The sequence below is a fragment of the Crotalus tigris genome, unplaced genomic scaffold (assembly GCF_016545835.1).
Source record: "Crotalus tigris isolate CLP2741 ecotype Arizona unplaced genomic scaffold, ASM1654583v1 scf7180000017731.4096049, whole genome shotgun sequence".
Classification (NCBI taxonomy): domain Eukaryota; kingdom Metazoa; phylum Chordata; class Lepidosauria; order Squamata; family Viperidae; genus Crotalus; species Crotalus tigris.
Window position 1 is genome coordinate 167,407 of NW_024096599.1, and position 27,813 is coordinate 195,219.

Genomic DNA, 27,813 nt, shown 5'->3' on the forward strand with positions numbered 1-27,813 from the left:
GGGTTATTCCCTACAAGAAATGTTTTCATTGGTGGACTGTTGCATTTTTGGCTGGTGACCTTTATTGAAAATATCATAGTTCCTTTCAGCCAGGAAAAGAAACTTGGAGTAAAAGACACAAACCAAAAGGTCCTTCCGTTCTCTGTTGCAGCCTGAAGACAAAAACAAGCAAAACAGAATCGAAGGCATCATATTGTACAAAAAGGGAAAAACAGAATCTGGATGCTGAATAGTGGCTGGAAGAAAAACAGCTTTTTCAAATACTCTAAAGTGGCTTGTTCTTAAGGACACTATTGAAACCTATGCCCTTTTCTCAGAAGTAGAATTGACAGTTTTGTGTATTCTGCAAAATTAGGGATGAATCTTATATAAGTATCGGCAAAGCCAAAAACGATGGCATGAATCACATTTCTAGACTGTTGCCATATCAGAATTGATTGCATTTTAACCATTGCTTCTGTATTCTTTCTGCAAAAAAATAATAACTCAAATAATTCAGTTGAGGAAGGTCAAACATGTTTCTTTTTCCATCTTAGCAAAAAGCTTGTGTTACAAAGTTGTTTTAGGACATTTTTGACATAAGATTCATGTAAAGATAGATCTTATGAAAAAATCTGTATGTCATCCAGTCATATCACCATATACTTGTATAGAATCTACTTGTCTCAAATTTTTAAGCCTAGAAGCCTATATTAATGAACAGCATTGTCTGTCTGTCTGTCTGTCTGTCTGTCTGTCTATCTATCTATCTATCTATCTATCATTGATCACAAATAGGAGTATCTGGACAGACTTGAACACTGGGCGCTATCTAACAAAATGAAATTCAGTGGTGAAAAAAATAAGGTTTTACATTTAGGCAAGAAAAACCAAATGTACAGGTATAGTATAGGGGGTACCTTGCTCAATAGTAGTAACTGTGACAGGAATCTCAGAGTCTAGTGGACAATCATTTAAATATGAGCCAGCAGTGTGCTGCAGATGCCAAAAAAAGCCAACACGGTGCTAGGCTGCATTAACAGAGGGATAGAATCAAGATCAAGTGAAGTATTAATACCACTTTACAATGCCTTGGTAAGGTCACACTCGGAATACTGCATCCAGTTTTGGTCACCACGATGTAAAAAAGATGCTGAGACTCTAGAAAGAGTACAGAGAAGAGCAACAAAGATAATTAGGGGACTGGAAGCTAAAACATATAAGGAATGGTTGCTGGAATTGGGTATGTCAATTTAATGAAGAGAAGGACGAGGGGTGACATGATAGCAGTATTCCAATATCTCAAGGGCTGCCACAAAGAAGAGGGAGTCAAGCTATTCTCTAAAGCACCTGAAGGCAAGACAAGAAACAACGGATGGAAACTAATCAAGGAGAGAAGCAACCTAGAACAAAGGAGAAGCTTCCTGACAGTTAGAACAATTAACCAGTGGAACAACCTGCCTCCAGAAGCAGTCAATGCTCCCACACTGGAAGTTTTTAAGAAGAGACTGGACAGCCATTTGTCCGAAACGGTATAGGGTTACCTGCCTGAGCAGGGGGTTGGAATTGATAACCTCCAAGGTCCCTTCCAACTTTATTTATTTATTATTATTATTATTATTATTATTATTATTATTATTATTATTACTACTACTACTACTACTACTACTACTACTACTACTACTACTACTACTACTACTATTAAATGTAGGATTGGATAAAGGACAAATGAATCCCTTCTTCAGAATGTCAACTATTTTTTTAAAAAGCTTTCTAATTCTTAAGCAGATAGAGAATATTGACTTTTATCTGGAATCTGGAATCCAAACTTCAAATTGATGGTGCATACTCTATGAAGAGGCAAGGGAGCTGCCTCCTTTTCCCCCTCAAACATCAGCAAAATCTGTGTACTTTGTAGTAAGGAAGGAGGTTCCTTCATAGCCCCACCCCCACCCCGGTCTCTAACAATTTGTGGAATGGGGCTTGTAGCATGGCCTATTGGCCCATCAATATTGCCTGGGCTGATTCTATCTGCAACAGATATTCCCAAAGATATCAAGAATGTAAGCTATAAAGGGTTATATGGGTGATAAACTGTAGGTTGAATTTGACTCAGAAGCCTTATGGCTAGAAGATCCAGATAGCAAAGTACCAAATATAATTTAAAATTTGGCAACAGATCAAAAAGTTTAACAAAATAATTGATAAATATTACATAAAACATTTACAACACATACTTATTGGTGTGTTGCTAAAGACTTTGTTTTTATAGCCATAGTTAAAAATTTAGCTCTTACCACTGGTAATTTTAGAATTTTTATTTCAAAGCAAAATTTTATAAAATTAAAAAATATGTATTCCTAGTATTTTTTTAAAAAATAGGCCAGATAATATCCTGACAAAAACTACTATAAAATTCACAATACAGCAAAATATCATATACCATTTCAAGGTCAATATCATTCATTACAGGGACAAAACCTTTAAGAAATGGAGATCTTTCAAAATCTATTTTGTAGCATAATTGATTATAACATATTTAATCTGTCATTCAAAAAGGCTATTCTATAATTACTTAATTGTAAACTTTAAGATACATAGTAAGATGAAAAGTGTATTTGTAATTTATTGCAATAGCAAAGATGAATATGGGAAATCAGTTTTTGGCACAAATTCTTCTACTGAGTGAATATGGTCACACATAAAATTAATCACTTATTCATGGAGAAAATGATTCCCAATGAAGTATACCCAGTTTTATTGGTTAAAGACTATGACTCTAGTTTATTTCAGAAGAAAGTGTGATTAAAGATTATTGTAGGAATACTATTGAAAAAGGTAGATTTGCCTTAAAAATAACATTATAAATCTATTTTTTAAATTTTTAGTTTCTCTAATTCATGTCCATATTTTTGCTTTAAAAAAATCAAATTCCAAGTCTCCACACTTTAACTAAACAAACCAAGTTAGTGGGGATAATCTTTAATAGGGAAAGGCAAAAATGAATAAATTGTAGCTGCTCAGTAATTTTTAAAGAGTATACTTGTGGAAAGATGGATTTGCATGGAGCAGAGACAGGAATGCTCATCCAGATTTTAAACACTCCTGCTTAGAGGAATTTCAAAGAGAAATAGGGCAGAGAATTTTTTCCTGCAGCTGCAACTGAAATGAATGAGATGCTGTTGGAGCTTGAAGAGAACTGAAAGTCTTCCTTTGAGCTGAAGAGCTGAGCACAGCTGAAGCTGAATTAAACTGAAAGCTGAGTTGCTGAAGAGAGGAGGGGGAATTAAAAATAATGGGCTGAATTTGTCTGAAGTTGCAGCAGTTGAAGCTATGGAGAAAAGACTGTGTCAAGGTCAGGAGGAGATCTAGTAGCAGTGGAATACAAAGGTCTAAAAAGGAGTAACAGTGTCTAAACAAGCTAATTGTTGGACATGCCAGAAAAGTGCCAGTGGCAGAGACTACTGAAGAGGCCACAGTGAGCATAGCAAAGAGTATCCATAGCAGTGACCCTCCAAAAAAGTCAAGCAAAAGAAAGCAAGTACCAATTGCAACACAGGTCAAGAAAGGTCATCATTGTCATCAATATCACCATCCAGGTCCTTGGGAAGGTCTTAATAGGTGGGTAAAATTGCCAAATCCAATCTAAACATGTCCATTTAGCTGAATGGACAACCAGCCATAATAATAATACAAGCCATCAAACAATTGCAAAAGGCATCTTTACTTGCAGCAGCTGCTATGATACTTTTAATATAATCAATCAACATCTGGCTATCGAAGGTCTTTAGGAAGCACTTGATAGGTAAATAAAAATGCTAAATCCAATATAAATATCTGGCTGACTCTGTGACAAACCATAATGTAATGATCTGAAAGTTTAAGTGGAAAAATTATGGCATAAACCAGACATAGTGGGCCAATTGTTATGAGTACACTGAATACCATACCAAAAAGTTTTGGATAGCACTTAAAAATATCTGTGCATTGCCAGAATTATATCTGTCAGATACAAAAGGCCACACTTCTTGGATCCATACATCTTGCGACATCCTAGATTCTTCTGAAGAACTCAATGTTTATGAAAACCAACATCAACTAAAGAAGTGGGAGCTGTGACTTCACATTGTTCTGGACAGATAACAATAATAATACAGTTGTTGATATACAAGTTATTTTTCAGAAATAACAGAACAGAGGCTAACCGATCAATGTTGATTTATAATTGAAATAAAGTATTCACAGAAATAGATATGGAAGAACTGCTATCTTCCAGGACAAAAAATTGAAGTATCTGGAACACACTTGAACAATGTTGCATATCATCTAACCACCTTATTAACATCACCTATCACATCAACAATTCACAACAAGGTTTGGAAACTAAAACTGGACCCGGATGAGACTATGTTTCCTATGTTGTGACTTGCCTCTTCACTGGCATTCCACCAACTGAAGCTGTCATGGTAGTGAAGAAATTACTGCTACAAGACAGCACGTTAGGTGACAGAACCAACCTCAGCCCAGACCATATATGTGCCATCCTGGACCTCTGCCTCACCACTACCTATTTTAAATACAACAAAGCTTTCTACAGACAAAAATGCGGCTGTGTAATGGTTCACCTGTGTCTCCCATTGTGGCCAATCTCTACATGAAAAAGTAGAATCAAAGCCCTAAACTCCTTCACTGGAATTGGTATAGTTACGTGGATGATGTTTGGGTCAAGATCAAAATACAGTAATTAGAAGTGTTCATCAAATATATCAACTCTGTGGACAGAAGACAGAAGCCTTAACATTGAATTTTACAGAAACCCCCGCCCCACACAGATGAATATTTACATTTTGATTCTCACCACCTACTGGAGCACAAAATGGGAATTAACAGAACCCTATACCACTGAGTTGAAGGTCTATCTACCAGCAAAGATGGGAAAGAAAAAGTATTAAAACACATCAAGGAAGCCCTCAGAATGTGTGGCAATCTCAATTGGACCTTCATCAAATCCCCAGGAAGACCCAGTAGGAGCTCGTCCATAACAGACAAAGAACAATAAACAAAGCAACATTGTCAGCCATATGTTGCAGGAATATCTGAAAAGTTCAGGAGGATTCTCAAACAACACAACATACCGTATATGCCGGTGTATAAGACGACTTCCGGAAGCACTAAACTCGGCGCCAAAGACGGGGGTCGTCTTATACGCCGGAAATACTGGTAGTTTCCGGCATATAAGATAAAGTTCTAGGAATGCAGCTCGGTGACAAAGACGGGGGTCGTCTTATACGCCGGGTCGCCTAATACGCCAGCATATACAGTACATGCACACTTTAAACCCAAAAATACATTAAAGGCAGAAGCCTGTCCACCCCAAGGATAAAACACCCATACACAAACTGATAAAGTGGTATATGCTGTATAATGCAGTGAAACATGTGCAGATCTGTACATTGGAGAAACTAAACAACCATTTCACTTCCTATGGCACAAAATAGGAAAACAAACACATCAGGATAAGATTCAGCTGTCTATTTGCATTTAAAAGACAAAGGTCACTCTTTAGAAGATAGTTAAATGCTCATTCACTTCTATTAAATTCAATATTCCCAAAAAGGAATGACTGCATTGGACCAGTGGTTCTTTTGATTTTGACCATTATTTAGGAAAAGAATAAATGAGTTGGTGTGGGCTATTTATACAATCAAAACTCTGCTTAAAGCAGGAATCCAATTTACAATTTCCTAGATAGATGGCTATCTAACTTCTACTTAAACACATACAATAAATAGGAGCTACCAGCACATATTTTCCTAAGTATTAGATAGAACTTTCAATGTCCTGTCAATAACCTTGAAATATAGTTTCAGTTTAACCATATACCATCTCTTAAAGATTCACATTAATTAAATTCTTTCATTTGAATATATTCATGACAGATTACATTCCAGCATGCTCATTATAGGGTAATCTAAATGAGGCTGTCACTTTCTATTACTTTTCTGTGGATATTAACTAATTTACTTCCAAGATTTATTTAGGGATTATATTTTGCATTCTGAGAAAAGAAGAAACAAATTACGTGACTATTTCCCTGTATTTCTTCTATACCTTCAAAATCTTTTATTTGGCTTTGGACTCTATGCAAAAAAATCCTCATATTTAATGTTGAAATGAGTATTATACAGCCAGACAATTCTCATGCTTTTTTGTTTCACTATATAATGCCCTATTTTGTCTCTGAGACCATAATATTTTCTGTAATATTTAACTTTACTATGAAGTCATAAGTCTATTAACATTAATACAGTGAAACATTCATCTGAAAGTTCCATAGTATAATATAAAGAACAAAGCCAATATTTGACTTAGCCATTATTTGCAAATATCATAGCCACTGTAGCTGTCTAGATATCCAAAAGATACATGAAGAAAGAATTCACATTTTGAAATGAGAAGAAGGAACTTGGGCCAGAAAATATGATAACCATAGTGAACCAAAGCAGCCTATTTCAACACAACATGAAGCTATAACGGATAGGTTCTCCCATCATGGTAAAATTCATTATATATTAGAATTATATGAGTTGGAGCATGTGTGCTGTTTAATATTATTTCGCATTCTGTACAATTTTACCTGCTAGATATTCTTAGCAGACTTTCATATGTTCCTTTGAATTAAAGCATCCATAGAAGTGTTTGTATAACTTGTTTAATTTGACTGGCCTCCTGGAACTCTCAATTTAAATATTAATATATTTTGTTATTAAACACAGGTTGATTACAGATAGTCCTCAACTTATAATAGTTTTTTAGTCACCATCTGAAATTACAATGGCAATGAAAGATTGACGTATGGCTGTTTTTCACACTAATGATTGTTGCAGTATCTTCAGGGTCTCATGATCAGAATTTGGATGCTTGGCAACTGGCTCATATTAATAATGGTTGCAGTGTCTTAGGATCATATTATTACCTTTTGCGACCTTTCTAACAAGCAAAGTCAATGGGGAAGCCAGATTCACTTAACAACCAGATTACTAATTTAGTAGCTGCAGTGATTCACTTAACTGTGGCAAGAAAAGTCATAAAATGAGGAAAAACTCACTGAACAACTGTCTCATTTAGCAACAGAAATTTTGGGCTCAAATGTGGTCTTGCTGGCTCTTCACATAGTCCTGTATCTATGTAGACATCCAAACAAGCTATGTACTAACTTTCTGGGATATATGTTGCCAGTGCTTTTTTTGTAAAAAAAAAAAAAAAAGGTGCTGGAACTCACACATGTCATACAACACGCCTTGCCTACCTTACAAGGTTCCATCCAAAAAAAGGTGCTAGAACTCCGTTCTGGGCATTCTATAACAAAAAAAAGGCCTGTATGTTGCTAATAAGAGCTGAGAGTAGATTATTTACATTTCACAGAAGAAAGAGAATAGAGGAGTCTAAATGGACAAAAGAGGAAAAGTTAAAATAGCCAGGATGATGTATTGATAACAGAAAAAAATCTAGGAAGAAGTTTCATAATAGAGGTGATGGCAAGCAGTTAAAGGTGGCTAGCATGGAATTAAACACCTTTAGTGGCTGAAAGATGTTGGTCTTAATTCAGCATAAGGATAACTAGTGTTCCTAAAATAGATTGGACAGGGGTTTTTTTTGGACTGCTCCAAGTCTATTCTTCAAGGAGAATGGTTATGAAGTGTTCAAGGATGAGTTTTTTAGAAGACTTACCAAAAAAGAAAAATACCATGAGACAAATTTCAGACCTGCACAAATTGCATGCTAAGGTGCTAGAACAGGGCTTTTCAACCAGTTGTACAGGTACCACCTGTGGTACATTGGCACCTGGCAGGTGGTACATGACCATCCTAGAGAAGTGGTAGTGGGGGAGGGAATGAGCTGAACCAGTGGCAGCACCGCAAAAGTCTGAGCGAGAGATGGTTGGAGCTGCCGGGCTGTCAGGGCTCAGCGGAAGCACCAGGATCAGTGCCGCTTTCAAGCTGATTGGTGCTTCTTCAGGACTGTTAGGGTTCAGTGGGAGCGCAAGGATCAGCGCCGAGCTCCAGCTGGAGCTCGGCGCTGATCCTGGTGCTTCTGCTGAGCCCTGAAGAAGCACCAATCAGCTAGAAAGCAGCACTGATCCTGGTGCTTCTGCTGAGCCCAGAAGAAGCACTGATCAGCTGGAATGTTGCAGCATCTCCAGGGTATTGTGATTCACATTCAAATTCTTGGCAACTGATTCATATTTATGATGGTCACAGTGTCCCAGGGTCATGTGAAGTGACCAAAACCTGCTGTAACCACCCAGCAGACAGAGGGAATAAAAACCAAACACCCCCCACCCACCCCCGCTGCCAATCCTCAACAGAAATGCTCACAACAATGAAAACCTCAGACAGAAGAAAGAGTGCCGGTGGGCAGGCAGGTGTCTTGCTCGACTGTGGCTTGGGAGCCACTTTTTTCAGTGCCACTGTAACTGAAAGCGAATTGTTGTAAGTCGAGGACTACCTGTACTTTATCATTTTTTTCCTTTTTGGGGGTGGGGTCATCAAGTTTTTGACACCTTGCTAGGCGACTGGTGATACTCGGATATTGTCATATCCTAAAAGTGGTACAATGGGTGAAAAGGTTGAAAAGTCCTGTGCTAGAAGGATAAAACAATCAAAAGTTTATCTGTCAGTATCAGTTAGATAAAGGTCAACCTTTGCTTCATTTGACTGACAAGATGGAAAATAGGCCACTATTTTGTCTAAAGCTTTTTTCCAACAATAATAGTCCTTGAGCAACATAGTGTGAAGAGTAAATATACACATATACGTACTGTAAAACACATACAATGCCAAATGATTCATGACACTATTCTGCAGTATTAACTTTTACTGATTTCTATTCTATGGTTTTCAGCTTAAATTTCTTACTAGTAGTGGTCATATATTTTTTCTTTTTATTTTTTCTTGTCTAGTTATTTTCTCCTTGAATTACATGAAATCAAAATGGTAAATTAAGAGTATTTACATTGTGATTTATCAATGTAGCGGGTTATTTTATTCTAAACATGTAAATTAGAGCTAAGAAACCTCCCTCTGTAGCTTTAGTTTGCTGTCTTTAGCATCATCTCCATCTGTGTTTTCAAGGAGAGGAGAGGGAGACTCCTGGGCAACTTATTAAAATAAATTCTTGGTCAATTAAAGGTTTTGAAACCATTCCAAGAGTCCATCTCTTTTTTTAAAAAAAAAATAATAATACAAAGACTACAATAACACTCTTACACAAATCCAAAAGGAAATCTCTAATGTAGAGGATAAAAATAAAAGCCCAGAAAATGACAATATGGGATACTTACACTATTTTGAATATTTGTATTAGTCTCCTGAAATCTTAGGTTTTATTAAAAAAAAAAATCTTGTGAGACTGGCATTGAGAATATTGCTAAACAAACTTACTTGACAGAGTTTATGGATTTTTTAAATAGATCTTTTTGTACTTTCTGATTTCTTTATTGAAGTGATTAAAATTTCCCTTAAGTGAAAATCAAGGGCAGGCACTAGTTCAAATATTATTACTGTTCAATTTTGAATGTTAGAGATGGAACTTTGTGTAATTTAGACCAGTATCGATAAGATCTTACTAAGAGTAAGTAAAAAATAATATATATATTTATTCAGATTTTACTAAAACAAGCCTTTCTAAGGCAAAGAATCAATAAATGCACATTTTATGCATTTTCCTGTTATAGATAGCTTCTTTGATACAGAACTTTTTAACAGTATTTAAAGCAGAAACCTTTAGACCTTTTTGTTCTTTGGACTTCTGCTTCCACTGTGCATAAACCTTTGGCTTATTCCTATATCTTACTAATATCTAAGTGTAAGATCAAGTTATATTGAATTTGAATTCATCCCACTCTATAATAATAATGATGATGATGCTAATGATGATGATGATGATAAAGTTGAAAGGGACCTTGGAAGTCATCTAGTCCAACTCCCTGCTCAGGGAGGAAACCCTATACCTGGGGTGGCGAACCTATGGCACGCGTGCTACAGGTGGCACGCAAAGCCCTCCCTGTGACACATGCACCATTGCCCCAGTCTTAGGCCTTCAGCTGGGTTTTATAAAACCTTTTTGCTTTAGGCCTCCACCGCCATGTTCAAAAAAAAAAGGTTCAATCAATCACTCAATTTCAACTTGTGGGAAAAAAAAGATCTTGCAAAGTTGGAATTGATTGATTGAACTTTTTAGTCCCACCCAATCTGTCATTACCACTGCAGCCATGCCCAGCCAATGGGCCACACCCACCCAATGGGCCATGCCCACCTGGCACCTGATGATACATAAGAGGTTTTGGGTTGCAGTTTGAGTATTCAGTCTCTAAAAGGCTCGCCATCCCTGCCTTATGCCATTTCAGACAAATGACTGTCCAGTCTCTTCTTAAAAACTTCCAGTATTGGAGCATTCACAGCTTCTGGAGACAGGTTGTTCCACTGGTTAATTGTTCTAACTGTCAAGACATTTTCCTTAGTTCTAGGTTGCTTCTCTCTTTGGTTAGTTTCCACCCATTGCTTCTTGTCTTGCCTTCAGGCGCTTTAGAGAATAGCTTGACTCCCTCTTCTCTGTGGCAACCCCTGAGATATTTGAATACTGCTATCATGTCACCCCTCATTCTCCTCTTCATTAAATTGACATACCCAATTCCAGCAACCATTCCTTATATGTTTTAGCTTCCAGTCCCCTAATCATCTTTGTTGCTCTTCTCTGTATTCTTTCTAGAGTCTCAACATCTTTTTTATATCATGGTGACCAAAACTGGATGCAGTATTCCGAGTGTGACCTTACCAAGGCATTGTAAAGTGGTATTAATACTTCACTTGATCTTGATTCTATCTCTCTGTTAATGCAGCCTAGCACTGTGTTGGCTTTTTTGGCAGCTGCAGCACACTGCTGGCTCATATTTAAATGATTATCCACTAGTACTCCGAGATCCCTGTCACAGTTACTACTATTGAGCAAGGTACCCCCTATACTATACCTGTACATTTGGTTTTTCTTGCCTAAATGTAGAACCTTACTTTTTTCATCATTGAATTTCATTTTATTAGATAGTGCCCAATGTTCAAGTCTGTCAAAATCCTTCTGTATCCTAAGCCTATCTTCTGGAGTGTTAGCTATTCCTGCCAGCTTGGTGTCATCTGCAAATTTGATGAGTTCCCCATCTATCCCCTCATCCAAATCATTGATGAAGATGTTGAAGAGCACTGGGCCCAGAACACAGCCCTGGGGCACCCACCCCACTACACACTTCCCTCCATGTAGATGCAGTTCCACTGAGGACTACATGCTGAGTACAGCCCTTCAGCCAGCTACAAATCCACCTGGTCGTGATGCTGTCTAATTCACATTTTTATATCTTATCAAGTAGTTAGTTGTGGTCTACTTTATCAGATGCCTTACTGAAGTCCAAGTAAATTATATCCACAGCATTACTCTGTTCCACTAATTTTGTCACTTGGTCAAAGAATGCAATAAGATTTGTCTGGCATGACCTGTTTTTGACAAAACCATGCTGGCTTTTGATAATCACTTTGTTTGCCTCTAGCTGTTCACTGATTTGTTGCTTATTTTTCCCAGAATCTTCCCAGGTATTGAGGTTAGGCTGATAGGTCTGTAGTTTCCTGAATCCATTTTTTTCCCTTTTTTGAAGATGGCAACTACATCAGCTCTTTTTCAGTCCTCTGGTAGTTCCCCAGTGCTCCAGGATCTTTGAAAGATATAGTTCAGTGGTTCTGAGATCACATCTGCCAGTTTCTTCAGAACCTTGTGGTATAATCCATCTGGTCCTGGTGATTTGAACTCGTCTAAGGTGTACAGGTACTCACCATTTTCTTGCCTAGGATTTTGGGTTTTTTTGCTTTGTTTACTTCCTATTAAGTATAACAATTGTACTCAAATATCTGAGAGCTGGTATTTCAATGGCAGTGAATTTATAAAGCAGGTTAATTCTGAGAGATTATAATACTTTGAATTTAATGTCAATTTCTTAATTTTGGAATGGGTGGTTTATAATAGGGCTTTTCAATCTTTTCACAGATTGTACCACTTTTAGGACATGACAATATTTGAGTTCCACCAGTGTGTCAAAGTGTCAAAAACTTGATGACTAAAAAAAAAAAAGGGGGGGGGAATTTGGGTTTTACTGATTAGATTCATTTGTTGTTATAGAAATGGCTAGTTTATAATATTATAGAAAAGTAAAAAGTTGAGGTTCAATGTTAATGCTTCCTTCTACTGCAGCAGAGGAAGTCTGTTCTTTTTCCTTTCTCTCCCTCACTATTTGCTTTTGTATTTTTGTATTTTATTCTATAATCTAATATTACAAACTGTAGAAAAAAAGGAAAAAAGTACCAGTTTTAATTTCTTCAGTGGCTGTTCCTTTGCTGAATCACTTTCCCTTTGCACTGACAAATGTATGATGAATTTATCCATGTTTATTAATATGCACCACTACCAGCTAACTCAGGAGTCTTCAAACTTGCACTTTTAAGACTTGTGGACTTCAACTCCCAGAATTCCTCAGCCCTCATGGCTGGTTGAGGAATTCTGGGAGTTGAAGTCCAAAGGTCTTAAAGTTGCTAAGTTTGTAGACCCATGAGCTAGCTGGTTGGTCCTTCTTTCTCTCTCCCTTCTGAGCTATTCCACAGTGTAATAAAAATGCACCTTCCCCGATCCCTTCCCTGTACCCTTAAAGACACAGGAATCAAGTGCAAAGCAAGAAAGACAAACTCCGGGGTTTTTTTTCTCTTTAAGCTGCTTCAGGCGTGTCATGTGTCACAATGTTACAATCCTAGACTGAAAGGCTCCAGCAATTGCGAAAAGTTTTCACCTTAAATTAAGCCTATTTACCTTCAAAGAAAACTTTCTAAAAGCCATAGACAGACTCAAGATAATGAGTTAAAACTAATTACATTTGTTTAAAGGGATTAAACCTATGGAAGTCAACACTTTGGACTCATCGCTAGCCTAAAATACAGAGTAAAATATTCCAATAACCAAAGTACACAAAGGAGTCTCTGAATTACAAAACACTGTAAAAACTGTACATAAATCCTTACGGTAATCCAATCAAGCTGCTAGCTCATCCAGAACTAAATAAACCCACCTCCTTTCCAACATGCTGTCTTTTCATTTCATCAGTGCTGATTGTATTCTCCTGGAGAAAACGAACAAGGGGACCTTTTCTTCCAGCAACAGCTGCTGCTTCTTCTCTGTCTCTGTTTCCTCCCTGCCGGCTGACCTCTCCTTCCCTTTCCCTGTTGTCTTTTTTTTCCATTCCCGCCCAGACCATCTCCTTTTATAGCCTCTCCTTCCCCCCTTTTTTTTCTTCAGTTCACCTCCAGCTCCTTGCTGCTTCTGGAAGTGTCAATCAGCCAGAGCCAATCATCTGGAGCTCTGCCAGCTCCTAGGGCTTCTGCTGAGCCCAGAAGTCCTGCAGCTCAGCTGTCTCTCCCTCAGGCTTGGGTCGCTTTGGCTCATTCCCCTCCCCTGCTACACTTGGCTAGCAGTCATATACTACTTGCCATGAGGCAAAGTACCACAGATAGTACGTGTACCACCGTTGAAAAGCCCTGGCCTATAAGACTTATATAAGATTAATTTTAAAGACAAATTAAAAATTCTTTGTAGATGACCATATGTCCACCCCGAGCCTGAACAGGCAGGTCTGACAACTGAGTATGAGCTGAATAATATTTTATCATAACAAACTTAATTTAGGCCAACACATTTATGTAAAAATACTGGGGAAACGTTGAAAGATCTGTCTGAAGTATGCATGCATGCAGACATATAGAGACTCACATACATGTTGGAATTTTTTTACAGTCATTAGAGATATGAATGGTAGAATATACAGTTGGTGAGATTATACTCAGATTTATATAATAAAATAAAGTTACCTGCTGAAGAAGCTTTTAAAGCTAAAATTGGCTTTAAATTGTTAAGATTTCTCATAACATCAATTATTAGAATATTAGATTAATTGAATTATTTTGGGGTCAAAATAATTTGGGGTCAAAAAAATTTGACCCCAAAATAATAGATTTGCTAGGACTCGTGTTCCTATCATATTGATTTGGAAACTGTAGCATATCATTTCTGGAAAAAAAACATTTTGATCATTTTCTCACATTAAATTGACACTATGAGGTAATACAGATCTAAAAATTGTTTTTAAAAAATGATTTTATAGAAAATCTGGATGGATACTGGGATCTTTATGTTAGATTAAAAGTGGATAATAAGTGACTTCTATGCTAAAATATAAACACAATTTGTCACTTGTTGCCCATTAGCAATATTTACAATTATAATACTTATTAACTTCATGAATTGGACTAAAGATATGACTTTTTAAATATTAGTTAATTAATTGATTTACCTTAAAAAATAAAGAAGTGGAGGAAGAAAGAACCAGAACTTTGCTAGAGACAGAGAAAAGGCAAGATTCACGTGCAGGTTCACAATGGCTTGCATTTTTTGTGGGATACATTTTTGGGTAGGAAATATCTGAATTCAATCTGATGTGGATGGCTGCTGATAAATCTCTTTTATTTATGGCCATTTCACTATTAATTATAGCAAATGATGCATTGCTATCATCTTGTACAACATTCTGGGTGAGATAGATTAATATCATTGTTCACGCTTTATAGAACTCATGTCATTAATAGCAGCACTGTTTCCTGTTTATGAAAAATCATGAAAAGCTTGAAAAAAAAATTTTGCAAAATATATTTGGATACAGTTGCTTTCCCATGCAAATGCAACTAGAAATTTAAACTTAAAGCACAGATGAGAGACATTATTGTAATCTACATTTTTATTCTGCGTTTATAAAGGTAGTCAAACCAAGTGGAGCCATGATACTAACTCATTGACTCTCGTATATTTTACCCTAAGTATTTTGAGTAGCTATGTGTCACCTTGTGAATAAAGGTAGTTATTCAGTAGGATCCAATTAGCCAATATCTTGTCGTTCTTGTTGCCTCCCATCATATACTTGGCCAGCTTGCTTCTGTTACTTACTCTGTCCTCTCATACATTCCCTGGGTTGTCATCACCTTCAAGACATTTGCATATTCCCTCAGGCTAGGTTTCACAGCGGAAAAACCATGTTCAACCGTGTATTGCCTGCCTATTTTATATTGTGTATAAGCTGTTATTTGAGTTCTGTATCAGAACAAAAAAAGAGTTCCATCCCTTGCCCTGGCTCTTTATTAAAGGGATCCACAACAAATCAGATTGCCATATTTCTGCTTAAGAGCACAGGAAACAGAGAGAAGAACGGATGCTTTTCAGTTCTTTGGCTTTACTACCATTCCTGAAATGGTCTGCCCTTGTTAAATATTGCAATTGTGAGCTTTATATTGTTAGCTAAGATAGTGTATCTAAGATAGTGTATCTTTGCATCTCTCTTGGGACATGGCCATCATTGTGGAAATGAAGAAATACAAATCTTTAGGCATATGTTCCATCCTCCAGATCTATAATACTTCATCAATAAAGGAAAACAATGAGAAAGTTCTTGTACTTTGTTGCAAACCTCAAGTTCCCATTTCATCCAAATCATTTGATCTCAAATGTAACATTTCATCAACTTTCTCTGGCAAAAATAAAAATACACAATCTGAATTTAAATAAGGTATGGAAGTGTTTTTAATCAAAAGCATTAAATATGCAATAATTTAAGACCTTGAATTTTTAAAATTATTTTATTCAGAAACTATATTTACATATTGTGAATTTAGAAGGATAAAAGTGTTTTTACATTGGAATCTGGGTTCAATATTACGTGCTTAGAAAACAACCACTTAAAACAAGGTAGGTATTAAAAATACGAATTCCACTGTTGTAAGAATAACTTGTACTTTTTTCTTCCACCCACAGACATAATGAATTTTCAGACAAGGTAATATGCTCTTCGAATGAGAGCTAAGTGGAGTCTGCGGGAAAGGACTATGAAAAAATATAGCAATGGAAAACATTAGTCATTTGACACAACTGGGACAATATTTTAAGAATTTAAAACATCATCTTGACCTTTTCCCCTTCTCGCCCCTAATAAATTTACTTCACTTGAAAACCACCTACATAAGTATTAGATGTCCTTAAAACATATTGTGTGCACACACAATAGATGAACACATATTTTTCTTTCAACTGAAATACAGGCTGAGTGCTAGCTCTGTAGAAATAGAAACAGAAAATCATTTACTTAAAACTTATTAAATTGAACCTTATGAAAGTTGTTTTTTATCACACATATGTTCAAGAGATCAACAATACTAAGGTCTGCAAGAATTTTGCCAGATTAGGTCATATCTTACACAAATGCCTATTTTACTACTCAGAATGCTTATACTAAGTATTTGACGCCTATTATAATTAATAAAAAACTAAGTTGGATTCAATTGCACTGATTTTTATTTCTCCAATTATATTTATTTTGCATCATTTATAGAGGATAGGCAACAAAGACATATGAAATAATCTTTAATCACCATATTCAAGATTACATTTACTTCAGATCTCATAACACTTTTGGCTTTTACTGAATTTTACATTTTGCTACAATGAATGTTGAGTGTCAGATGCAGTTAGATGCAGCTGCTTTAAGAGAAAGATTTCTATCAAGAGCATAATGAACTCATGATAAATGAACATTTCCTGAAACACTGTTCAAAAGAGGATGTTTATAAAAATGCATAGAACTCCACTATGGAACATGCATTCGTAAGTTTTCTCTCTTCCTCTCTCTCCCTCTCTCTCTCTCTCTCTCTCTCTTCCCTCTCCCTCCCCTCTAATTCGCTAAAACACTGAATTACTTGTCTTGACTGGAGTAAGTAAAATTTTCAGGAATGCTAACAATGCTACACATACCACAAATGATATGGAAAAAAATCTTCATAAAATGTGAAGTATTTTAGCTGTTATATATTCATTTCTGCTTCTTTTCTAGTTAGTTTTCTTGATTGCTTTACATCCTTTACTATTTTTGCTTAACCAGATGGGTCTGTTAAAGGGATCAAAATGCCAATATAAAGCCACAACAAACAGTTTGACTGAAATTCTCTTTTTTAATGTGTTGCAAATGTACACACACAAATGTACAACATATGTTTTAAAAAGACAGGACTTCGTAATTAAAATGACATAAATGGCTTTCTAAACCACTTATTAACTAATTATTATCAGCTTTTTCAAAATTTGAAAACAATAGAAATGAAATATTAACTTTGGAGGCCTTTTATACCAATTTTCTGCCCCGAGCAGAAAATCTCATATCATCCCAAATGGGTGTCGTTTCAAAAACCTTTAACATCAGTAAAGTGTAGTAGGCTGTTCTACCACTTAAAAATTCTTAAAGACAAGAAATTTCTTCTTATTTCAAATGTGGATGTCCCTCTGTTCTTGTCCTATCCTTGAGTGCTATTGAGAATAAATCCATACCCTCTGCTATCCTGACTCTCATTAATCTTATCTTTATGCTAAGCATACCCAGTTCTTTTATCTATCCTTCATAGATTTATCCTCCAGACACCTCGCCATCTTAATCACTCCTTTCTGAACTGTTTCCACTTTGTCAGTATCCTTTTTAAAATGTGGCAATCCTAACAATGTTCCAGATGCAGTCTGACCAGTGCAGCAAAGAGCAGAACTATCATTTCTCATGACCTCCATACCATACCTCTGTTGATGTCACCCAAGATTGCATCGACCTTATTGGCAGCATATTGCTGACTCATGATTAATCTGTGGTCTATAACAATACACCAGTTCTTCTCTCATGTTTCATCTATAATTGTTCCTATGCATCTGGTTTTTCCTATCTAAATGCAGAACCTCACGCTTCCTGCTATTGAACTGTATATTGTTGACTAGCTATACCAATATGGTATAAGCCAAAAAAAAAGACAACTCTGTAGTATTTTGTATAAGGTTCAAAATTCTAGGAAAAAAAGCAATTATGTTTTTCAAAAAAACTCTTTGAAATAAGCTCTTTTAAGTAAAACGTGTTACTTATTGTGTTACACCAGCACAATAAGCAATATCCCAAAGAATCAATATTTCATTAACATGCTAGTCTATGAGTATTATAAGCATTGATTTGATATATCATTAAAAAATTAAACAGAGATGCTAACAGCAATTCTACAGTATATGTCAAGCATTAAAAATTATTTAGAAACTCTAAAAAAAGATTGGTAAAATAATAACTGTTCACCTGTCACCTGTTCAGCACCCACCTGACAGAGAGTGGAACAGATGGAGACAAGAAAATCAGAGCTGTCATTCAACTAGAAAATTGGTCATTCTAAAGAGATGTATTGATTTCAAGTTTTTTGGCATAGAATACACTGTGCAGGTGTTATATTGTGTATATTTAATTTCATAATATGTTCTGAATATGTACTGTGTAAAACAATTAGGAAACTGCAAACTATATACAAAGTACATACTCTACCTACATACTTAAAAACAACATATACTCGCATCTGCCTAGTCATCATTTTTACATTGTTACTATTCCCTTACAAATTTAATTTATTTAAATGGTTTGTATGGCTAGCCAAAGTGAAAAATATGATTCTGTGTGGCTAACAGAAAATTAAAAATAAATCAATATAAATGATAAATATAAAAGAACATCAATACAATATAAAACAGTATAAACATGCATCATCTTCAAATTCCCAAGCCAGTTTTCCAAAAGGACTCATCCAATATTCAACATCCTATCCATAAATGTACTTTTTTACTTCCATGAAAGAAGATTAATAATAATAATTTTTGAAAAGGCAAAGAAAACATCTCTGTTAGATGTGTTTGATTAGTTGCATAATACATTCTGAATTAAATGATGAAACTTTGAACTGTCTATATTATCTTGCTGCCTAAAAATACATTTCATTTGTCTGTTCAATACATATGTTGACATTAAAGGAAATTATACATCCAGTCATGTTACTGCATAGTAATTTTGCCTACAAATAGAGGCCAATCTGCATCTTGAAAAAAACAATGAATTCTATCCACATTCATTCTGAATTTTATTTTTAAATTATTAGGCTCTCTTGATAGTGGAGTAGGATTTGTTTTATTTGGCTTCAATAATTTATAGTACAAAATCTTGTTAAAGCTGCACTGATAGTATGTCCTGAAAAATAATAAATGCTATTTACAGTTACGAAAAATGTGTATATTTATACATTTTTTTAAAAATCAATATTGTTCAACCCTTGACAATAGCTCTAGTTTCTAGTTATACTAAAAATTCTAGCTTTGTTGAAGTTATTACTTTGCTAAATAGCAACGATGATAGCACATCATTCTACTCTATAAACCTAGAGTTTATCACATACATTTTAACCAAAATAATAGGTGTAATCAGGATCCCCCAACTATTTCTTTCAATTCTTTCTTTGTCTGCACTGCATCACCCAAGTTCCTCATAATAAATTGCTCCAATCACTTCTATTATTCCCCTGTTTAAGCAGATCAATATGAATTAATTCTAACTTTTATTATAATTGTAGGTATATATTTTGCACATGTCTTCATTTACATTTGTCAGACCTCCATTGTATGGTATCTATTATACTGCAGAAATTTTTCTTCTCTAGAGAATCGGGCATTCAATTTGATTAACTTAGTTCTGATTAGGGAAAAAGCTCTCTAAAGTTAATGAATCACATATAATTCTTTTTATATCATATTTCTATAGATAGTAATATATCAGCTGAAGTTTCAAAGACAAATGCTACTACTCAAAAGCATTATAACAGTCTCTAGTGCATACTTCTGGGACCATGTATCATGCTTAGTATTTATTATTCAATAAGAAAACATTGAAATATCAATTTCTCAATACCTTGAGTGGTTTCTGAAACAAACAATTCAAAATAATTCCACTATGTTCTAATATATAACGAACATTAATATCATACTCTTCAATTTGATGATATAAAGTTGATGTTACTAAAAACTAAGCTTGCCTAAAAAAATTCTGATGTACATTCGAATAGAATATGTATTCTATTTTAGTTGGATACATCAAACAAGGATCTAATAAATTCAATTCTGTCATATAGGTTTTAATTATTTCCCTCATTATTTTTTTCATATCAGTGTATTTTTAACAAGCTCATATCAGTGTATTTTTAACAAGCTTCATTAAAATCTTCCCTAGTACCACTTTATCATAAATACATTCATTCAAATGTCAAAAACACTGCTAAAACCTAAAAGGAACATTTAAATTCGGTCCATAAACATTAGCCATAGCTATTACAGTTCCAACTATTTTAGCACACAAAATTAAATAACACCCATTCACAACAGTAATAACCTGTTGTTCATCAATTGGAAAAACAAAGTAAACCAAAATGGCCACGAATTAGTTGTTCTTGAGGTATATGTCAGGTAAACCTGTTCCACCTAATCATTCATTAATAGAGATTTACTGTTTTATCACATGAGCTTCCTGCAAATAAGCAATATCTGCCCTTAACAATTTGAAATATGCTAAAAGTACATTTTGCTTCTTGGATTCTCATAGCCCCTTTATATTAATACTAACTAATTTTCATTAATTTTATTTGACCTGTTTATCAATGTTTTCCCAATTTCCCATTTTACCTTGTATAATTTTAAAAAAATATTACAATGAACTTTTTATATTTAAATATTCATCATATTTTCTAATATTGCTCACAGCTTATTGAAAATCCATAAGCTTGCACCTGACTGACTATAGGAGACATCATTAGATCTTTTTTAAATATAGGAATAGACATTTGCAATGCTTCGGGCTCATAGTATTATGTGGGTAATATGAATGTTGATACTGAGCACAATTTTGTATATTTGGAGTGCAGGATCTAAAAAATGTTTCTGAAATATTGTCTCTTCAAAGACTTTTACAGGTAGTCCTCAGCTTAAAACCATATGTTCAGTGACTGTTCAAAGTTATGCAAGTATCAAAGGACTTTTATGACCGATCCCCAAAGTTACAACCATTGCAGCACCTCATAATTGTGATCTGGATGCTTGGCAATTCATCTGCATTTACAACCGATTTCTAAGCACCCTGCAATTATGTGATTGTCATTTGCAATCTTCCCTGACAGTTCTCTCAGAAAATCAATGGGAAAGCAGGCAGGGAAGGTTGCAAGTTGCTAGATAAGTCTCCTGCCACTCTATACTGTAGACTTGAGTTGTGCCAACCACTTGTGGACACCCATGCACCCTCCCCAACATGCACAGCACCTCCTACATACCCAAATCCCTTCCCAATTCACACTATATCCCCACGCACCTTTCCCAACACTCATTATACCACTGCACATCTGCTGAACTTACAGCCATCTCTCCCACACATCTCCACATCTTTGACCCTTCCCTGCACCCCATGGAGCCACTCTGTCTTCCCAACCAAGGAGCAACCATTTACCTGCCTGCCAGGCTGGGACCTGCAACTTTCTGCTAGCATTCCTACTGACTTTAGTTGTAGGAAGCCAGGAGAAACTTACTTTGCCTAATGATCATGGAATAACAACAGGAACTTGGAACTGCAGAGATTGCCATCACTAAGCAATGCGATTGTGCTTTACAACTGCACTGCTTAGCTATGGAAATAATGGTCTGAATTATAGTCACTGCATATTCCCTTTATATCATTGGTTTAAATGTGATTCTGTTCCTAGTGATAACATAATTATTCTAGAACCCTTTTAAAATAAAATAGATATACACTTGTGCACTGTACAGCAAACTAGATTAATGCAAAAAGTTGCCTTAGAAATGTGCTCTGCAATTGTAGCTGGTGCAGAATGCAGCAGCCAAGCTTCCAGCAGAAGCCATTTTTCAGAGCATGTGTACACTGTTACTAGTACATCTGCATTTTACTCTACTATTTTTCTCAGCCCAGTTCAAAACACTGTTTAACATCTAAAACAATTACAGACTGGGTATTGAGACTTCCTACTTCCATGTAATTCTGTCTATGAAAAAAACTACTCTATACCTATAGTATAACTACCTTCTCTATAGTTATTTAATTATTTTATTTATCAAATTTTTAAACATCTGACTCTCTCACAGACAGTCTTAGGGCAGTGTATTATATTAAAACATAAAAGTTAAAAATTTTAAAGAGGCAGGTAATAAAGTTAAAATTTTTAAAGAGACAGGTAATATTAAAAATTAATTAAAGGGGAGAGGGCTTCCAAGGTGCTAACCAGCCTGACAGCTGCATGCTTCTTTGTGCTCCCCAAGCAAGGCTCCAGATCCATGTTTTCACCCCTTTCCCAAAAGCCACAAGAGTGGCAGAGAATGTTCCACAGGATGTGGGCAATGGCAGAGAAAACTCTGTTCCTGGACCCCACCAGTCAGAATTTTTCAACTGATGGAGTCTGAAATATACTTTCCCTACCTGATTGGGTGCGACTAGCTGATGTAATAGTATGAAGTTGATTCCGTAGTAACCTGGTCCCATGCCATGTAGGGCTTTAAGCATAACCAACACATTGAATTGGACCAAGAAGCAAATACGTGCACCTTTCTTTGGTCACCCAAGATTGCCTGTGTGCCCGCTGAAGCTTCTGGATACTCTTCAAGGGTAGCCCCATGTAGAGCACATTGCAATAGTCCAAATAAGAGATGACTGGGCATGAGTGATTGAACAGAAAGCCTTTCTAATTATGTACTGATTGTAGAATTTATTCTTTTTATGCATATTTAGTTCGTCTTTTTAACTTTAAGAAGGGTTTCCTCTTCTTTCTAGGCATTTACTGCCAAAAGAAGAAACTTCTAGTTTAGAAGTGCTTAACTTAGCAAGATAGGCAGAAATATGTTGCCTGATCATTAATCATTAAGCATTAACTTCAAACTTTTAAAAGTTATTTATTCTTATTGCTGTTGGGCTTGGATGTTCTAAACAGGAAACAACTGCTTTTTATTTTTATATCTTTACCATCAAAAAAACATAAATACAGATGTGAGAATATATTTATCAGGCCAAAGTAATTTGATTTCCCTTCACTACTGTGCTCCTTAAGGAGTGCTCAAGAGTATATTTAGACAGTAGTGCCTGGGCCCATTCCACTGCCATTAAGTTTCCTTTCATAGATGACAAGGACTGTTTCCATATGAGCATGAATAGGATTGCAGCCTTATTTATTTACAATGCAAAAGTATTAATTTTCATTCATAAGTTCTATTCTATTATATTCAATGGCACTCAATTCTGTATATGATTAAAACTTCAAATATTGTATCTTATTTTAAAGGTATTGTATATCAATTTTGGAGAGGAAATGGTTTAAGATAACAATAGTTAAGCATTGATGGAGTATGTAATAAACTCCATAGTCCACATACCAGGGATAGAATATATGATATCCTCCTATATTAAACCTGCTTAATCCTTATCCACTGGTTGTTTCAATCGGAGTTACGAGTATATGAATTATAACCCCAGGTGAAGTATTTTCTTACATATACAGTTTACTCCTTCCCACTCCACCCCCGTTCTACAGTATGGAGAACTTTTTTGAGATTCCAGCTGGCAGGACTGTTAAACATAGCTAATTAAAATATAGGAATCATATTTCATGATGCTCAGAAATCTGTTGACTTTTTAAATATTGTACACTGAAAGTATTCTAATGTTTATCATCTTCTTGAGCTAATGCAAACTATTTAACCACCACATTCTCTCACACATCCTACTATTCTGAACAGGTCATTAAAGGAAGAGCAATTTGTGAAGTGGCTGTTTTGTACTAGACTACTTCCACGTTTCTTCTTCCAAATGCTATAAAACAATAGTTTATTTACATACTATCTCATGTCACAATGGCTTAGCAGGTATATAAATATTATGGCTTATAAATCATGTACTATAGCATCATAGTTTGCCAAGTCATTGTGATCCATTCAGCAAATGACAGTTAGAAAAACTCAATTCATATCTTATCATAAACTCTGAATTCAGTCAATAATCAAGAGATAATTGCCTATTTATTACAGACAACTCTCTTTTATAAGCCTTTCTGTTATCCAAATAGCTGCAAACAATAACATGGGTTATTCCCTTTACTGTTTTACATCTTGTTTTGCATCTTGATTTAAATTATTAAAATCTTATTAAAAAGAATTAGTGCAATGTGCAGTCAAGATAGTCTTCATTATTGGTTCTCTCTATGGAGTAGGATCTTATCAGAGAATTTTTAAATAATCTTAATCATACCTGAACTTACTGCTAAGAAAAACAGAAGGCTTTTTTTAGAGAAAGCAAAATTAGGGATAAGATTTTTTTAACTTCAGAAATGTTTGCTTTAATCAACATGAAGAAAATTTCATTGGAAGAATGGTATGCTCTTTCAGGTATATCTAACATACTTTATTTTGCCTTTTAGTTGAAAGACAATCTACAATATTTTAACATTCAACTTTTTTTGTCAAATGTAGAACTTTTGGAAAGTATTTAATGTGTTTGATTTTTTTCCACCTAAAGATGAAATAATGATACCAATACATAAAGCAATATTAATGATATTTGCTCAATTTTACCATCTTTCAATACCACAAGGAGTGCCTGAATCTTTTATGATGTTTAAAATCTTTTATGCAATGTTTAAAATAACACTATGGCTAGCCTCTATTATCAGATCTATTACAGGCATATAGACCAAATATTTATATTATAGTATCTCACTAAAATATTACCACATAGGACTTTAAAATATATAAAACCCTACAGCAGTCGTTCCCAGCCTAATGTCATTCAGAGTCAAGCTCACCATGTCTGGGGGTTATCAACTTGGAGATGACTATACTTCACAATTACTTCCTGAAATCCTGTGTAGCACAATGAATTCAGTCCAGTTTGTTTCCACACTACATTTTAACAGAAACTTTATTTTATAAAGTACGTATAATTCACATGCATAGGTGTCACACAAGGTTTGGTATGATAATCTGTATTAAGCAAGTAGCTCAATTTTTAAAATTGGTATATCATTCTAGATGATTAAAATGATTAAAGCATTTATGGGCAAAAAGATACTATTTGTTTTAATTATTTCCAATTTTAAAAGTAATTAAGAATACTAAGATATTAGAGAAGGAAGGACAATAAAAAAGCTATAAAATAGTTGATAAATATTGCATAAACTTAGATCTACTTTTTGACAGCTTATATGACTGGTTTTTCAATCATAGATTTTTAACATTAGTATAAAAATGTTTTACCAGAGAAAACTTTGATTTTAATTAACTGTCATTAATATCTGTACCTTTTAATAAATGTGCCTTTTACAAGGTTGATCAGCTATTCCTGAGTTCTCATTAATATCTAAGTGTAAATAACGTTAATTTAATCTTATGATAAGCTTTAAGAAAGATAAAATTATTCTAAGAAAGTAATATTTGAATTAAGATAATTTTGTTTACTGTTCATCGGAAGTACATATCATCCTTATCTGAATAATATGATAAAATATTTTCTTTTGTCTCTCCTTAGCTGAGCCCCTCAGTCATAATGACATATATCACCATATAGAATTTTATATCTTTCCAGAGCAGTAAATTATTTACTTATTTTACTTATTCTAATATTAAAATATGCACATATAACATTCTAATCATATTCATCTATAAATAAGTACAAGTTGCATATTGTCAATTTTCATATAAAAATATACCAGAAGGCGTATTTTGGTCTTCTGGATATTGTTTCTGATTAAAAAAAATAAATCATCAATAAGTAACATTTTATTACCTCCTATTAGCAAAAACTGAGGTTTTTTTTATTAGCAAACACATATGTTGTTGCAGCCTATCTTCATATCTTCATTATTAAAAATATTGTTAATAATTGTGCTTCTAGAGAGCACCAAGCTATATATTCATAATCTTCTTCCCTCCTTTGGCTATCTTGGCAGCATTGTACTTTATTTCGAAAAGTGAGCCTCTTGGACAACTTAATATCTGACTTCACCCCACAAAAGATATCCCTTTGCATATTGTTAACCACTGGTGTTGGTGACAATGAAGACAACTGATATTACACAAGGCACAATCAATCCTGTCCCATTTCATATAACTTTACATTTTAAATATAACTTTAAGAAACTTAAATATCTGATTAAACAATAATACTGTTGACTGCCCGTAGTTCTTAAATAGGGCAAATTGAGTGAGAACCAAAAGGAGGAGAAAAGAGTGAAGCACCCTGCCTAGTTCTCTTGAGCAACCTTACTCAAAAACAGAGCCCCCATCATCATCATCACCATCGTCGTCAAAGAGCAATGCAGTTGCCCCGTGGCCAGTAGCTTTGCCTCTCATTTCTGCCTTTTAAAGATTCTCCAGCGGCTGCATTTCTACCAGATCAAAGTACAATTGTTATCGCCCCCACGGCTCCTGCTCAAGGGTCATTGCTTGCAATCAAGGTACTTATTTAACGCTACTCATTTAACACAGGATGAATCTTGTCAGGCTTTTCCATTTCCAATGGGGGTGGGTGAGTAAAGGGACGCACGCACCACAAAGGGGGCCGCTAACAGGATACAAACAGAGCGTCCAAATGGAGGGCAATCTCTCTCTCCTCCTCCCCCGGTCAAAACAGGCGCCCGAGTTTACTGACTCCCTGGGGCTTAACGGAGGTTCGAGGCTCTTGGGAGGCTTTCGGCGTTTGAATCTGCTTGAAAGCCTGGCGCAAGCGCGCGCAGAGTCACCCAGCCACCCAGCGACTAGAGAGGGATGCCGCTTAGCCTGAGATACCCGTTACGTTTCTAGGAGAAATGTAGCCATTAGCCAACCACAGGGAGCAGAACCAGCGAGGGGAATGGGAAACGCTGCTCCTCCGCCTTCGGCCGTGCAATATTGTCAGTCACAGACACTTGTAACAACTCCCATTACTATACTATACACGACTCCCGTGAGAGGCAACGGAGCACCAACCTTGGAAAGGATGCCGCCGAAAATTGCAGAAGAAAGGCTCAGAAAGCTTGAGCGCGCGCCTCCTTCCCAGTCAGAGAGAGCGCGCGCGCCGGTCTCCGTCTCCCTCGTTCGTTCTTTCCCCATACACACCCACCCCTCACCAACCCTCCAAACCCCCCCCCCCAGCCTCATTAAAAAAGAAAGAAAAAAGATATTCACCTTCCAAGCGACCTGGGCTTTCCCCACCCAGCGCCAATGGATACCATCAGGAAGGAAAGGAACCGAAGAGCTGAAGAACCGGGGTGCAAGCCTCTTCTCGCTCCCAGCAAATCTAGAACCGGCCAAATACCGCAGCGGTGCGGTGATACAGCGGCCGCCTCCGCCTCAGAAAGCTGAGGGAAAGCAGGCAGCAGCCCTTTGTACTGAGGTGGGCTGCGCGCGACGTGCTACTTGGCAGCTTCGCCCTCTCCTCCTCGGAGTGTAGTCAGCCGAGCAGCCCATCTCTCTCTCTCTCTTCTCCCCCCCCCCCCCCAGATTCTCCCCACCCCCTTACCCTGTGAGAAGCACCCAGGGCGATCGGTCAAGCGGAGCGAAGCCCAAGACAGAAGATGGGGTGGGGGTGGGGGGGGAGATTCGAGAGAGAAGCAGCAGAAGAGGCGGCGTCGGCAGAGGATGCTGCTAATCCGCAGCCATGTGGAAAACGCTTCAAATCGCGACAACAGCAGCGTGCGGAGCCGGATGCTTGCCCAAAGTACCAGCAGAGCCTTCTGTTTGACGGCGCTCCAATGTGCGTGTCTTTGTAGGCACGTGTGTGCAGCGCAGAGGGAAAGGTTG

General features: G+C 36.1%; 1 protein-coding gene across 1 annotated transcript in view; it reads right to left on the minus strand.

The window, feature by feature from the left end:
- Positions 1–27,481, minus strand: part of LOC120306253 (disks large-associated protein 1-like) — a 179,701-nt gene extending 152,220 nt beyond the window's left edge. Inside the window, exon 1 of the mRNA XM_039339116.1 lies at positions 27,199–27,481. The gene's annotated coding sequence lies outside the window, so the exon portion shown is untranslated. The remainder of the gene's footprint in view (positions 1–27,198) is intronic.
- Between the last annotated feature and the right edge of the window lie 332 nt (positions 27,482–27,813).